At 42.7% G+C, this 14,979-nt stretch overlaps 1 protein-coding gene and 2 pseudogenes across 3 annotated transcripts in view; all 3 read left to right on the forward strand.

The window, feature by feature from the left end:
* Rbp6 (RNA-binding protein 6) overlaps positions 1-14,979 on the forward strand; it is a 1,756,398-nt gene that overhangs the window by 289,142 nt on the left and 1,452,277 nt on the right. The gene's annotated exons all lie outside the window — the stretch shown is intronic.
* On the forward strand, positions 3,882-4,878 carry LOC137252901 (beta-1,3-galactosyltransferase brn-like; annotated as a pseudogene).
* LOC137252155 (phosphoglucomutase-like) lies at positions 5,382-7,073 on the forward strand (annotated as a pseudogene).

Genomic DNA, 14,979 nt, shown 5'->3' on the forward strand with positions numbered 1-14,979 from the left:
ACACACACGTGCATGTGTATGAAACGCATGCATGTGCATGCATGCACACAAATGCGGCGTTAGTGTGGGTGGCTGGAAATATTATTAAAACGATAGGGAGGGGCGCCGTCAATCAGGTAAAAGTTAGGCATCTGGCCTAAACATGCCGCCCCCCTTGCGGTACGCAACATCACAGTCCGCCAAGGATCACCGACCATGGAGAAGAGAAAAAAATAAAAACTTATAGCTAATTATATCTAACTTAACATAACGCCGGCCAGTCCGCCGGCTTGCCGACACGCAAGATGGTTTGCGCAGTGTGCGAGCTTGGTTGCTGATGCCTCGGTCATTCGGCACTTTCCCGTTCTGGTTCAAGGCCTAAGCCAGGTTTGCCTAGAGCTAGGGATTGCGAAAAGAAGTAAGAAGATATACGTGTTCATATTTCTTGCCGTTTATTACAAATTCATTGGAAATTCTATGCTTGTGAATTTTGTATGAAGAAAATTCAATAAAAAAGGAACGTATTGTAATGATACAAGATTTTAAACGCACACCTCTTGCGACTGTGTACAGCAGCAATTCAATAAAAAATAAAAAAAAGTGTAAAAATTCATGGATTTCGGTCGCTACCGAACATTTTCATGTTAGGCCTTGGTTGTGCCCGAGAGTACCCAACCGAAGATGGTACTCTGAGCCAGCAAAGGGCCAAACGTGGTGGGCAGAATCCCTGGTAGCATTATTTCGGCATATACGTCTGTCCCTAGTACGAGGCGGATCGGGGCAGATGAATAAAACTGTAGATCCGCCAGACGGAGATGTGCGTACGGGGATGCGATGGCGCTGTCGACGCTGGTCGTGGGGGCCATCCGCCGAAAATTGGACACGACCGCCGCATGGGTTGCAATTCGTTTATTTTGGCCGTGTCTTCCTCGTATGCGTAGTAGGCATCCTGCTTGCCCGCCAATGGTGCTGGTAGGGAGTTGGAGCTCCCGGGCTAGCTCATCTGCGATAACGGTGGTGGGGGAGCATCCGTCAATCAAGGCACGGACGAGGTGTAGCCGCCCCCCAGCTTCTATCTTCACGACCGCGGTGGGTGTGATCGCTACCGTTGGTATCATGGTGGCGGTGGCTGCTGAATGCTGGGCTACAAGCCCTGACCGGAAGGCGGACACGGTGGTGAGCTGCAGCGTGTTGCCTCCGTGGCTGCGATCTTGTGGCTGATGTCGTTGATGCAGGCGAAGAGGCCTTGTCTCCGCTCTGCGGTCGCGCGGATGTCGTCTCCGTTGGGGGTTCCTGGTTTGCCGGCGAAGAGACCGGGTCTCCGCTCGGCCGTTATATGTATGGCGCTGTGCTGTCGCTGTCCCTTGTTGGAGCCGCTTCCTCTCGTGCTGCAGAAGTGGTCGAAATGATTTGGCTGTAGATGGTATGGTCGGGCGAAGAGACCGCGTCTCCGCTCCGGTTCGGCTGGCATCTCGGTTTTGGTGTGGACGAAGAGGTCCAGTCTCCGTTCCAGCGTCCGACGCATATAACGATATGGAGTCGTCTATCCGCTCTCGGGGTGAATCTAGCTCCTCTTCCACTTGGACGCTCCATGGCTTGGAGCGGGCTTCTTGTAATAGCTGCTCCTCTTCGTCGATCGAGGCGATGTGCAGCATCGTGTGGTGCTTCTCGCCGCACCGTTTGCATCGCCCTTGGCTTGGGCACGCGGTAGAGCGGTGACCGGGCGCCAGACAATTTCCGCAGTAGCTTTCGCGAATGGTTACGTAGAGGCGCTCTTCTGGCCTTTTCGCCCGAAAGGCTGGACACAAGCGGATAGGGTGTCGCTCAAGACACACTCGGCATTCCGACGAATAACGCGCTGCGTTCGTGGCAGCATTACGTTTTAAAGCGGCAAAACGACCCATTTTTCTGAAAGGAGTGAAATAGGTTTCAATGGGTCGGGTCATTGTCAAAGTGCAGGGGCGAGTGGTCCCTAATTGTATTGTTGAGATTTGGGATATTTTAGTAGCGCTTGCGTAGGGGGCAAACATCTGTAGCAGTATAAAAATATTCATATTTGGCGCACATCATGTGCATGGCCTCTTTCCACGCACGTTATGTACCTGGGTCTTTAGTGCCTTATTTTGTTTATTTTGTGTCGCCCTGTAGCGTTTTAGTTAGCCACGGGCACACTAGTGCTGCAGAAAAATGAGCATTTACGATTTTTCGGTTCGCACATTCTGGTACCGACCCGGGTAGAAAGTGTATAGTGTGGGTTCTTTTGAGTCGCTGTTATTTGTGTTGTTGGTGCTAAAAACAAACAACTTTCCTGCCCGCCGCAAAAAAAAATGTCTGGACAGCAAAATTGTCTGCCAATAAAGACAAAATATGTTCGTTTTGGAAGAGGGGAGATCTTTATAAAATGTATAATTTTTTATTTGTTGGTATTGCCCTCCGCTTATTTGTTCAACTTATCCCAAGTACTCTTGTAGTCCTGTTTTATTGATGGCCTTTATCAAACGGCACGGTTCCCGAAGGGTATTTGGCTCCGATACCGATTCCTCAGACTCGAGTTTTTGGGTACCCGTTTGCATCTTTTTATGCATCCCTAATATAATGTACATTTAAAACTCGGCATATATATGTACATACGTTGGTATAAGTATATGGGCAGTCCGTGCACGGACTTTACCGCATTGGTAGTTTGACCAACCTTTTTGACCCATTTTTCATTTTCTACTACTTCTGCTACCAAAACTTAGGCTCTACCAATATTTCCGTATTTTCGCACTGAAAACGTATACTGCGATAATTTTAAAGTATTGAATTGCAGAGCCCACCCAACTAACATTAGGAGGCGATACTGACCTAATCAGTAAATTTTGAAAAATTTGTGAAGAACTTAAACAGGAAATAGATTTTTGAGTAGAGAAATATAATGACTGAGTACGCGAATATTTTCTGCGCTAATTTTCTCAGTTTTTTGCATAATTTGAACAACAATAAGAAGTTTTACGTAAACGATAACATGCTGAACTTGGTTATTCGGCGGCAGTAATTTTGGTACCTTGGAAAATTGTTGTGATAGGTAGACGTTTTGGGATGTGATTTATTTTGTGATTTGTTTGTTTTACGATAAATTGGGAATTTTTTGGTACCAATATAAACCGCAGTTATCGTTTTCACGAAACTTCTACTACCATTTTCCGTCTCCCAACATTTTGCCTTTAAAAAGGTCCGTGCACTGGTAAATATTTACCAGCAGCAAAGCCAAACACATTGTGCACATTCATACACACCCGTGTATGGAATGTAAAATTCCTATGAATTGAAACAACGGGAAATGTATACAGTGATTTTCCGTTCGTTCATTTCATTTTTTACTACGGCGTGGCGTACGCCTGTGCACAAAATATTTCCTTAGTTTATGAGGCACAATGAAAAACAAAAGCACAGCAAACTACACTAGTGGTATCAGAACCGGCAAACAAATTTTGCTTTCCTACTGCCTAGCTGTTTACAAAACTGGATAGTGTTGGACTTTCAATAATTTTATTAGGCACACCGAACCTAAGAACTTCACAGCTCCAATTTAGAACTGACCTTTGCCGCAAACTACAACATGTATCCTGCACCGGTGCGTCATCCCTCGGCGGGGGGCCACCACCACAGGGGCCATTGAAATTTACTAGCGTTGATCCACTTGAACGCATCAAGGAGGAATTCAGTTGTATACAAGCACAATATACATTGAAATTGGAGTGCGAAAAGCTGGCCAATGGAAACCGAGATGCAGCGCCATTATGTCATGTATGAATGTAGGTATGTATGTATATTTGTAGATTGGTTAAACATTAATATATAACTATCCATATATATTATTTTTATATGGGTTCCCTCGTCCATCTCTATTACCCTGTAAAATGGGATGTCATTCCGCAAGTTATTTGAAAAATATTATTATTATTGGATTAGCTTTGTATGCCGTGGATTATATTGGAATTTGTAACGAGATAGATTAGGTTTGATATTCCTATTATCCCGCAGGCACGCCAGTGGATTATAACTATTCATTTATAAATGCTGCAGACAAATGCGGTTCGGCGGCGCCCAAATTAACAATAATAGTAAAATCTGCTTTGGCAAATCTTGGTCATCGCAATGTCAGCCGCCGTACTTGGGGGTACGAACCTCGGTTCTCTGATGTTCAAATCAGACGGATATTTTTGTTTGGGTATAGCAATGATTTGTCAATACAACTTATCGTGGCTAACGAATCTTCCGATGAAAAGGACATAGTGCAGATAGACTTCTTGGACGTTTACTTTAAACATTACTATTAAAACCATTATGGGTATGCAGTGGGCCTTCAACTACTGCGCCAATAGTGTTTTTTTTTTTTTTTGTCGACGATGATTACTATGTATCGGCGAAAAGTTTGCTAAAATTTCTAGTTAGTCCAAATTTGTATCCCAGACCCAACTCTAATACTTATGTTGCAGAAGGCCTAAAAGATGATCTATACGATGGGTTGGTATTGCAGACAGCTCCTCATAGACACAAATTTAGTAAATGGTATGCACCACTCAGTGAATGCCCATTTAATTTATGGCCACCATATGGCATAGTTGGGGCATTCCTTTGAAGTCGGAATGCGTTGGTTGATGAAGCTTTACAAAACTGCGTTGCATTTAAAACAGTTTAGATTTGATGACGTTTTCTTGGGAATAGCTGCCTTGAAATCTGATATGAAATTAAACCACCGACTTCTACTTTTACAGGCCCAAATATAAGGGGCCCCAAAGTTTTCAATTTGTTATTGCTTCGCACGGATTTCAAAATGACATGGAATTAGAAAAGATTTGTAATGAGTGCCGCTCAACTGGTTTCGCATATCGTAAATACTTGGAGTCGACATAACATTCCGTATTCCACGGAATGTTCATTCTGTGTGTATTTTACAAAATTTGATAACGAAACCGTCAGATTTTGAAAAATTTTGAATAAAAACTAATTCCTTTATTACATTTGTTAACTCATTGAACACACGCCGAAATTATATGAAGGTATTAATAATAGATCTGCTTGCTGTTTGTTTCGCCAAGTACGGGTCCCTTTTTCGTTCTTATTTGAAATTCAAATCCATAAATAGAGTTTTGGTCAAAAACACCGTCGATTGCACACGTTTGCGCTTTGTTCTTCAATTCGAAATACGAGTCCCTAATACAATACTTGATTCACGATGGTTAGGGAGAACAAAGCTGCTTGGAAAGCTTAATATTTCCTGAAAGTTGTTGAACCTTTTGATGAATATCCGAAACGTGTTATTGTCGGCGCTGACACTGTTCGATCTAAAACAGATGCAAAACATCCGTACCAGTTTGCGTTGCATGGGCGTTGTACTCATGGGTAATTGTCAGAATTTGAGTATAGCGAACGTTAGTAGATCTTTATCATACAATCATTTTGCTTTTAATTAAATTATGGAATTGTAAATTCTTCGAAAATGCAAAATATTACTGTAGTCACGACAAAGCCATATGAGGGCCAGAAACCCGGCACCAGTGGATTACGCAAAAAGGTAAAAGTATTCACGCAACAAAATTACACTGAAAACTTTGTGCAATGTATTTTTGATGCGAATGGTGCAGCATTAAATGGAGCTCTACTTGTTGTTGTGGGTGATGGGCGCTACTATTGTAAGCAGCAGAGCTTATTATACGTATGTGTGCTGCAAATGGAGTTGCAAAATTACTGGTTGGGCAAAATGGTATACTGTCTACTCCGGCAGTTTCAAGTTTGATACGTCAGTATAAGGCCCTCGGTGGAATTGTGCTCACCGCATCTCATAACCCTGGTGGTCCCGAAAATGATTTCGGTATCAAATTCAATTGCGACCATGGTGGACCCGCCCCAGATGCAGTAACCAATAACATCTACCAACTATCCACTGCAATTAAAGAGTACAAAATTGTCAATGGTTTAGAGATTGAAATTAATAAAATAGGTACAAACAAATATGAAGTGAATGGCAAGCCGTTCGTTGTTGATGTTATCGATTCAGTGGCAAATTATGTGTCACATATGAAAGAGATTTTCGATTTTGAAAAACTGTGTGATTTTGTTAGTGGCAGGACTACTGGAAAACCGCTTAAAATGCGTATCGACTCATTAAACGGCGTAACAGGTTCATATGTACGTGAAATCTTTTTGAATTGTTTGGGTGCCGCAGAGAGTTGTGTAGTACATACACCACCACTACCTGATTTTGGAGGCCTACATCCTGATCCGAATTTAACCTACGCCAAGGATTTAGTGCAAGCTGTAGCACAGGGTGATTACTGTATTGGCTCTGCATTCGATGGCGATGGAGACCGCAACATGACAATTGGTCACCGTGTATTCTTTGCTACACCAAGCGACTCATTGGCAGTAATTGAAAATAATTTAGAATGTATACCATACCATGCATCAGCGGTTGATTTGGTTGGTAAAAAGTTGGGTAAAGAGGAGTTTGAAGTGCCTACCGGTTGGAAATACTTTGGTAATCTTATGGATGCAGGACGTTTATGTTTCTGTGGGGAAGTGACTTTCGGTACCGGTTCAAATCATATACGCGAAAAGGATGGCATTTGGGCTGTTTTGGCTTGGCTATCTGTTATGCAACTATGGAGAAGAATATAACAAATCCAGAATTTGTAGGCAAGAGCTTTATAAGCGATGGCAAAACTTATAAAGTTAAGGTTGCAGACAATTTTAGTTAGACTGATCCAGTAGACAGATCTGTTGCTTAAGCAGGGTTTACGTATTGTTTTTGAGGATGGCAGTCGCATTATATTCCGGTTGAGTGGCACAGGCAGTTCTGGGGCTACTGTACGTTTATACATTGACTCTTATGAGAAGGATAATGTACTTGGTTTGGCTAGCGAAATGCTTAAAACTATTGATTGATATTGCTTTAGAAATTTCTCAGCTGCCGAAATTTACTGGACGCAATGCCCCTACTGTTATCACATAGGGATTTTATGCGAGTTTGTTTTGCACTTTATACAGTTTTTGAAACTTTATTTATACTCAAACCAAAAACCACTACGAACACTTTGACCAAATTATGTATGTATATCTGATGCCCTTTTTATTTTAATTGCATTTGTTAAAACAAAGTTTAATGTTTGTGTTTTATATAAGCATGAATATGTTGTTTTACAAATATAATACCAATTTCACGCGGAGCGCTAAAGAAATAATTATCAAAGTTTTCTACATTAAAGCCCTATCGAACTCAATCTTTGATACAAAATACAAATTCTCAACTGTCTCCTTATTGCTTTATTGAATGCCTAATCGATTGAAACATCGGTTTTGCTTGGTGCTTTCGCCTTCAATGTAGCCAATTACAAGAAAAAAGATTATACGAACAATAGAACAGCACGAACAAAAAAAACTCAGAATTTCATTTTTTCTGCAGTTGCTGGAAAAGAAGATACCTCCTTTTCGAAAGGAGGCACGTATTGGTTAGGTGCAACCTCTATGGGTAGTTGCGCATGGATTTTTATTTGATTGTATTTATAGTTAAGAAGGAAACGGTTGGTTTCCATTTTAACTATTTTTTAATAGTTATTTCAATACATACATTGATACATTTTTGTTGGCCTCGTGCCTTTGGCCGAGTGTGTAGGTGTTCTGTCATCCTCGCTCGGGGTGAGCGGGTGAAGTTGGGTTGATTTGCTGTCCTCGCTCTGGGAGAGCGGGTGAATTGTGGGTTTGATTTTGAAGATGAAAAATATTTGTTTTGTGGCAGATGGGGATCTGCATTAGGGTGGTTGATTGGCCTCGGTGGGCGAGCGCTGGGTTTTGAAATTTTGAAAATTTAAATTATGGGCCGAGTGCCTTTGTTTTCTGTGGCAGACCGAGGGTCTGCGTAAAGGCTTTTCTGGTATACTCGTTATGGGAGAACGAGTGAGTGGGATATTTTTTTTTTTTTTTGAACGGAGGGATGTGGAGGCACGGGGGGGATTGTTAAGCGAAGCTTTTGGTCCTCGCACAATCTATCTCCGTGGGAAGAAGGATCAGTTTGACCAAAGGTCGTCTGACTTGACCCTTCTCGGTTATGAGGTCGACTACACGTACTCGGTTATCTTCTCCGGGGTGTACGTCGACGACTCTACCTAGCCTCCACTCGTTGGGAGATAAGTTGTCCTCTTTGAGGACAGCGAGATCTCCCACTTTTATATTTTCTTTGGGATGCTTCCACTTCACTCGTTTTTGAAGTTCGGATAGATATTTCACCTTCCATCGTTTGCAGAAAGTGTGATGGAGGGCTTTGAGCTTCTGCCATCTGTTTATTATGGAGGCCGTGCTTTCGTTCACATCCGGTTCTGGCGGCGCCAGAAGATGGCTGCCTGTTAGGAAATGTCCTGGAGTTAGGGGTTCCAGGTCCGTTGGGTCATTCGACCCCGGACTGAGAGGGCGCGAGTTGAGGCACGCCTCAATCCGGCACAAAAGTGTTTGGAACTCCTCCATAGTATATTTGTGGGGAGAAGCGATCTTTTTGAAGTGGCTTTTGAAGCTCTTCACTCCCGCTTCCCACAAGCCGCCCATATGTGGAGCGCCAGCGGGAATAAAATGCCAAGTTAATGCTTGATGGCTATACTTGGAGACTGTTTTGTCTCGGCTTTCTGCCAGGAAGGCTTTGAATTCCGATCGTAGAGATCTGGAAGCTCCGACAAAGTTCGTACCATTGTCGGAGTAGATGTTCTTCGGACATCCTCTTCTCGCGATAAAACGCGAAAAGGCCGCGAGGAAGCCTGGGGTACTAAGGTCACTAGTGGCTTCTAAATGGATGGCCTTAGTGGAAAAGCAGACGAAAAGGCATACGTAGCCTTTTGACAGTCGACATCCCCTACCGCGGTAGCTTTTGATGTCGAAAGGCCCTGCAAAGTCTACCCCGGTATTGGTGAACGCGCGGGTAAAAGTAGTCCGTTCGCAGGGAAGGGTCCCCATAAGTTGGGACTGTACCTGCTTTCGGTGAATAATGCAGGTTTTGCACTTGTGGATGATGGCTCTGATCATGGTCTTGACATTCGGTATCCAGTATTGGGTTCGGATAAGACGGAGCATGAGCTGGTTCTCGCCATGAAGGGAGTCATGATGAGCCATCATAACTGTAAGGCGAGACAGCCTACAATTGTACGGCAAGATGATCGGATGACGCTCATTGTATGACATGTCCTTTGAAGCCCCTAGACGCCCCCCTGTTCTAATAATATCATCTTTGTCGATATATGGGTTGAGTGACAGTATTTCACTCTTTCGATCGATAGGTTCCCTATTTTTCAATTTTAAATATTCTGTCCCGTAAAATTGTTTCTGGCAGACTCGTATTAATGCTTGAGTCGTTGCCTTAATCTCATCGGCTGAGATTATGCACGACCTTTCGTGGAACATTGCTTTAGTTTTTGGGTGAGTTCGTTTATAAAATCTCCTAACATAGGAAAGAACCTTTAAACCCTGGGTAAATTTGAAAAACGGTCGAGAATATCTACATGATCTACCCTTGTCGTGGCATATGTTTGTGCCCTCTTCTCCTCAACGGACGTTTTGTATTCGGTCTCTTGTGCTGGCCAGTGGGAATTGTCTTCTTGCAGCCAAGAAGGTCCCTGCCACCACAACGAATTGTTGGTCAACTCTGATGCAAGTAGTCCTCTGCTTCCTAGATCCGCTGGATTAGATTCCGAGTCCACGTGAAGCCAGTCCTTGCTACCGACCATATCGATGATCTTAGTGATTCGGTGTGCGACGAAGGTTGACCAGGAACAGGGCGGCTTTCTTATCCATGCGAGTACGATGGTTGAATCCGTCCAGAGGTGAACTTTTACGGGTCCCAAATGAATATTTCGGAATATTGATTCCATCATTTCTGCGAGAAGCACGGCGCCGCAGAGTTCTAAACGTGGTAGCGAGATGGTTTTCACTGGAGCTACTCTGGTTTTTGCTAAGAGTAAGTGAATGAAAAACTGATCGTCTCTTTTTACGCGCATATATATCGCTGCAGCATATGCTTTCTCGGAAGCGTCACAGAAGCCGTGGATTTCTATTTCGCCTTCCGGGGAAAAATTTACCCACCGCGGTATCCGTATGTTATCTATTTCGCCATAGTGTTGGGTGAAGGTTTTCCACCGTTCTAATGTATTTGGTGAGACAGGCTCATCCCATCCGGTGCCTTCTAACCAAATATTCTGCATTAATATTTTTGCTACTATGACCATTGGTGCAAGCCAGCCTAAAGGGTCGAAAAGTTTGGCTATAGCGGATAGGATTGCGCGTTTGGTGATGTTCTCGCCCTTCTCTAAAACTCCTGCGGTGAAGTAAAACATGTCTGAATGCGCGTTCCATCGTATTCCGAGTGCCTTCACCGAGCTAGCCTCTTCAAACGCTAGGAAGTCCTCGCTGAGCAAATCCGTTTTGGGGATGTCCTGAAGGACTTCCTCACAATTGGATGTCCACTTGCGCAATGGAAAGCCAGCTGAGTGTAATGCTTCGCGAATCTCGTTCCTTGCTTTGATAGTTGACGCTATTGTATGCCCTCCAGATAAAACGTCGTCGACATACATACTTTCGCGTAATATACCCGATGCTATTGGGTGGGTATTTTCTACATCATTAGCCAATTGTAGAAGTGACCGTATCGCGAGGTAGGGGGCGCAGTTTACACCAAATGTGACAGTCTTTAGTTCGTAAAGACTGATGGGTTCGTTGGGGGATGTTCGATGGACAATTCTTTGAAATTTGGCGTGATTATCGGTCACCCAAATTTGCCTATACATCTTTTCTATGTCACTATTAAAGACAAAGCGATACAGTCGCCAACGTAAAATTAAAATAGGCAAGTCTGCTTGGAGTACTGGACCTGGGTGGAGTATGTCGTTTAGACTAATGCCATTTGCTGTCGGACTTGACGCGTTGAAGACGACGCGCACCTTGGTAGTGGTACTTTCCGCCTTTACAACGGCGTGGTGGGGCAGGAAATAATTATCCGAATCGTCGGATGGTACATTATTTTTAATTTTTCTCATATGTCCAAGCGTTTCGTATTCGGATAACACTCGAACATATTCTTTCCCTAACTCTTGGTTTTTTAGTAATCGCCCCTCATTTCTGAAGAATTGTGAACATGCGCGCTTTAGGGACGGTCCTAATTTAATATTCTCAGGGTAATCCTGCCTGAATGGTAGCGAGACTGTATATCTTCCACTTTCATCACGTTTTGTTGTGTCCTTGAATAATTGTTCACAATACCTTTCTTCTTCATTAAGCATTTTGTTTTTGGGAACATTTTCTACCTCCCAGAAAGCTTTTAATTGGTTGTCCAACGCAACCTCGTTGTAGAATGACATGATGCTCTTCGTCGGACTCGGTGCTTCGATGCGACCGGTTAGTATCCAACCGAACACTGTCTCTTGGGCCAAAAGTGTATTTAGTACATTCTTTTTCAGACCACTCAGTATAATTTGGGGATATATGTCTCCTCCAAGTATGAGGTCTACATCTTCGTTGATGTAGAACCTCTTGTCTGCCAAAACCAAGTCTGGGAATGCCTGCATAGTCATGACGTTGATATGGCAGGATGGAAGATTCCCAGTGAGTTTGGATAGGACTAGAACGGGTGTAGTCAGGCTGAAGCAGGCATCCACTGGTGAACGTAATTCAATTTTGGATGCTTCTTTCACCTGGGCTGACACCGAATTTGTGATGCCTGAAACTTGGGCATGCATTTTTCTCGCTGGCAAATTGATTCTGCGTTTCAGTCTTTCAGTTATAAAGGAACATTCAGACCCTGAATCAATTAATGCCCGTGCGGAGAAGTCGGTACCATTATGGCGAATGTGTACGCGAGCAGTTCCTAATAGCACGCCTGTGCTGGAATTGGCATGACAGGATTTTACATTCTGGTTCGCAGATTGTCGCGCCTGTGCCGAAGTTGTTGGGCTATTATCCGCATCTTTGAGAGGATTGCGTACAGCCGTGTGCTGAGATGTATCCGCATGCAGGAGCGTGTGGTGACGAGAGTGGCATTTGGAACAGTTGTAGGAACTGGTGCACTTCGTCACGGTGTGTCCTGGGGATAAGCAATTCAGGCAGCCACTTGTGGCTTTTATAAATTTAATCCTTTCTACTGGGGTTAAGTCGCAGAAGCGTGAACAGTTGCGTAATCTGTGTTCAGGGGATTTACACATTTTACAAATTGATTTTATTGTTTGCTTGGATACTTTCGTTTGAAAAGCACCAAGTCTTTTCGTAGGGGTTTCCGTTGATTGTCGCGACGCGTTTGGTTTTTGCACTTTCGAAGTGGCATGCCCTGTAAAACCAGACACTGTTTCAAGTGTCTGGAACCGATTAGACAGGAATTTATCCATATCCTCCCACTTGGATATGTCCATTTTATGGTCTATACTTTGCTCCCAAAGAGCCAGCGTGCTCTCTGGTAACTTGGTTGAGCATAGATAGGTCAGGATTGCATCCCAATTGGAAGTGTCAATTTTGTGGCATTTGAGGGAAGAAATACAATTATTTATATCATTTTGCAGCTTTTTTATTGAACTGCCACACTCACTTTCTACCTTTTTTAAGTTAAATAAAATTTGTAGTTGTGTGTTAACTAAGATACGTTTGTTTTCGTATCTTTCACACAAGTTTTTCCAGGCCATCTCGAAACCTTCATTTGTGAGGGGGCATTTTTTAACGATATCTTTTGCTTCGCCCTGCGTTTTGTTGTTGAGATGGAATAACTTTTCCACCCCTTTCAAGCTGGAATTGTTTATATAAATTGCCGTGAAAAGATCGCGAAAAGTTGGCCAAGACAGATAATCCCCTTTAAAAACTTCCGTATCGCAAGCAGGGAGGCGAATTTTATGCCCATGAGGTTCTTGCTCAGGGTTGACGTTCTTTTCATCCTTCTTGTATTTTTCTGCCTCAGCAGATATAGACGCTGAACATCGCACGTAGATTGCGTATGCTGCCTTTTGCTTCTTTCTGATCGCCATAACGTCATCCGCTGACACATCGTCAGATCCCAATAGCGAATCAAACGCAGACTTTACCTTCTTCCACAAGAGCCGCAACTCTTCCTGCTGTATTGCAAGGGTGTGTTTGCTATGGTCGCTCTCCGGAATAAGGCTGTAATCTTTATCAAACTCTGCGATTGATTCTGCTAAACGGATGTAGGTTTCCATTGTTTTATTTACGTTTATTAACGAGAAAATTGCCGATTATAGAAATGGAACGCTTTAGAGTAAAAATACCTGCCCAGCCGTAAATAAACACTACTGAAATTCGAAGTTTATTATTTATTTTGTTTATTGCAGAATTTGTCAGAGTAGCGACAACGAAAAGGGTTTACTTTATGGACTTTTTGTTACAGCAGCGACAACCGCAAAAGGTTTAATTTACAGACTTTGTCTCAGCGGCAACAACAAAAAAAGGGGGACCACTCGCCACCTCCACAGATAATAGGTGTATTTTTGAAAAAGTGAAAAAATGCGTGCGATATTGCAAAACAAGCGCAAAAAAAAGTGTAAATAGTGTTTAAAAAGTGAAGTGAGCACCGGATTAATTAATTAAATTGAACTCAATTTCGTGTTTGTGATGTGCAAAAAAACAACAACACAAAACTATTTAGTATGGTGCGGAAAATGAGGTTAGGTAACCCTCTTCCTTGTGTTGTGTCTGGAAAACCTTACCACTGGTGGGGGGATAGACCAGATAATCACAAGGATCGAAATAAAATTAATAAACCAAGTGATTTAATTTTTGAAATTGGAAAGAAAAATGGTGCTCACTAAATAACTTCACTTTTTCACTTCTTTTTTTGATTTTAATTTTTCGCGCACTACACGGGTTTTTTTTCTTTATTTTGCAAAAAAAAACAACACTCAAAAAAAAAGTGGCAAGAAATATAACACTTACTTCTTATTGGTTTTTGTGCTGGAAAAGTTGATTGTGCTGTGCTGTGGTTGGCAAATATGCTGTGGCTCTGGTCACCTATGTACAATGTAAAACCTGCAACTTTTTCCTTGTCGATTTTTGGCTGCTGTGATCTGCTGTGGCAAATAAATTTTTAGTAGGCAAAATGTGCTGTGGCTCTGGTATTTGTCTAATATAAAGGCTCCAAGTTTTTCCTTGTCAGCAATTGGTGGCAAATAAATTTTTTTTTTTTGACAAAATCCTTCGGCAAATTGTCTAGTAGGCAAAATTGTGCTGCGTTGTGGACTGTAATTTGTAGGTGCTTTTAGTTCCTTTTTCGGGGAGTAAGGACCAATGTTCGGCCTGAGTGCGTCGTAAACCGGCAGTGGGTAGGCGCACAAGGGTCGATCTCGGGAAGGTTCACTCAAAAAAATATGATAAAAGAAAACACAAAGAGGAATTTCCTCGTTATAATATAATATTTAATTCAGAGTGAAAAGAAAATCTACAGTGGTTATAAGGTTACCTTTATGTTGAAAAAGTGATGACGGTGATCCTGGGCGATGTGTGCTGGTTGGCGGTCAATCGAGAAAGAGGCCGGTTATCCCGTTGAGGACAACCGCTAAGCCGCGAAAAAGTCCTCTGGTATTAAGGAGGGGAAAAAAGCCACACACACAACAACCCCCACATATACGTGCATGGGTGCTGACAACCTGCACACACACGTGCATGTGTATGAAACGCATGCATGTGCATGCATGCACACAAATGCGGCGTTAGTGTGGGTGGCTGGAAATATTATTAAAACGATAGGGAGGGGCGCCGTCAATCAGGTAAAAGTTAGGCATCTGGCCTAAACACTAATTATCACGTTTATAAAATCAATAACCCAGTAAAACAAGATAGTCGTATTATAGAAATTAAAAGCATTTTAGAAAAACAAATACCTAATTATGCTGAAAATAATCATATTAACCTATCTTTACAATATTCCGATATTTTTGCGCTAGACAATGATAAAATGGCAATAAACAATTTGTATGAACAAAAACTATGACT

The sequence above is a fragment of the Eurosta solidaginis genome, chromosome 5, assembly GCF_040869045.1.
Source record: "Eurosta solidaginis isolate ZX-2024a chromosome 5, ASM4086904v1, whole genome shotgun sequence".
Lineage (NCBI taxonomy): Eukaryota > Metazoa > Arthropoda > Insecta > Diptera > Tephritidae > Eurosta > Eurosta solidaginis.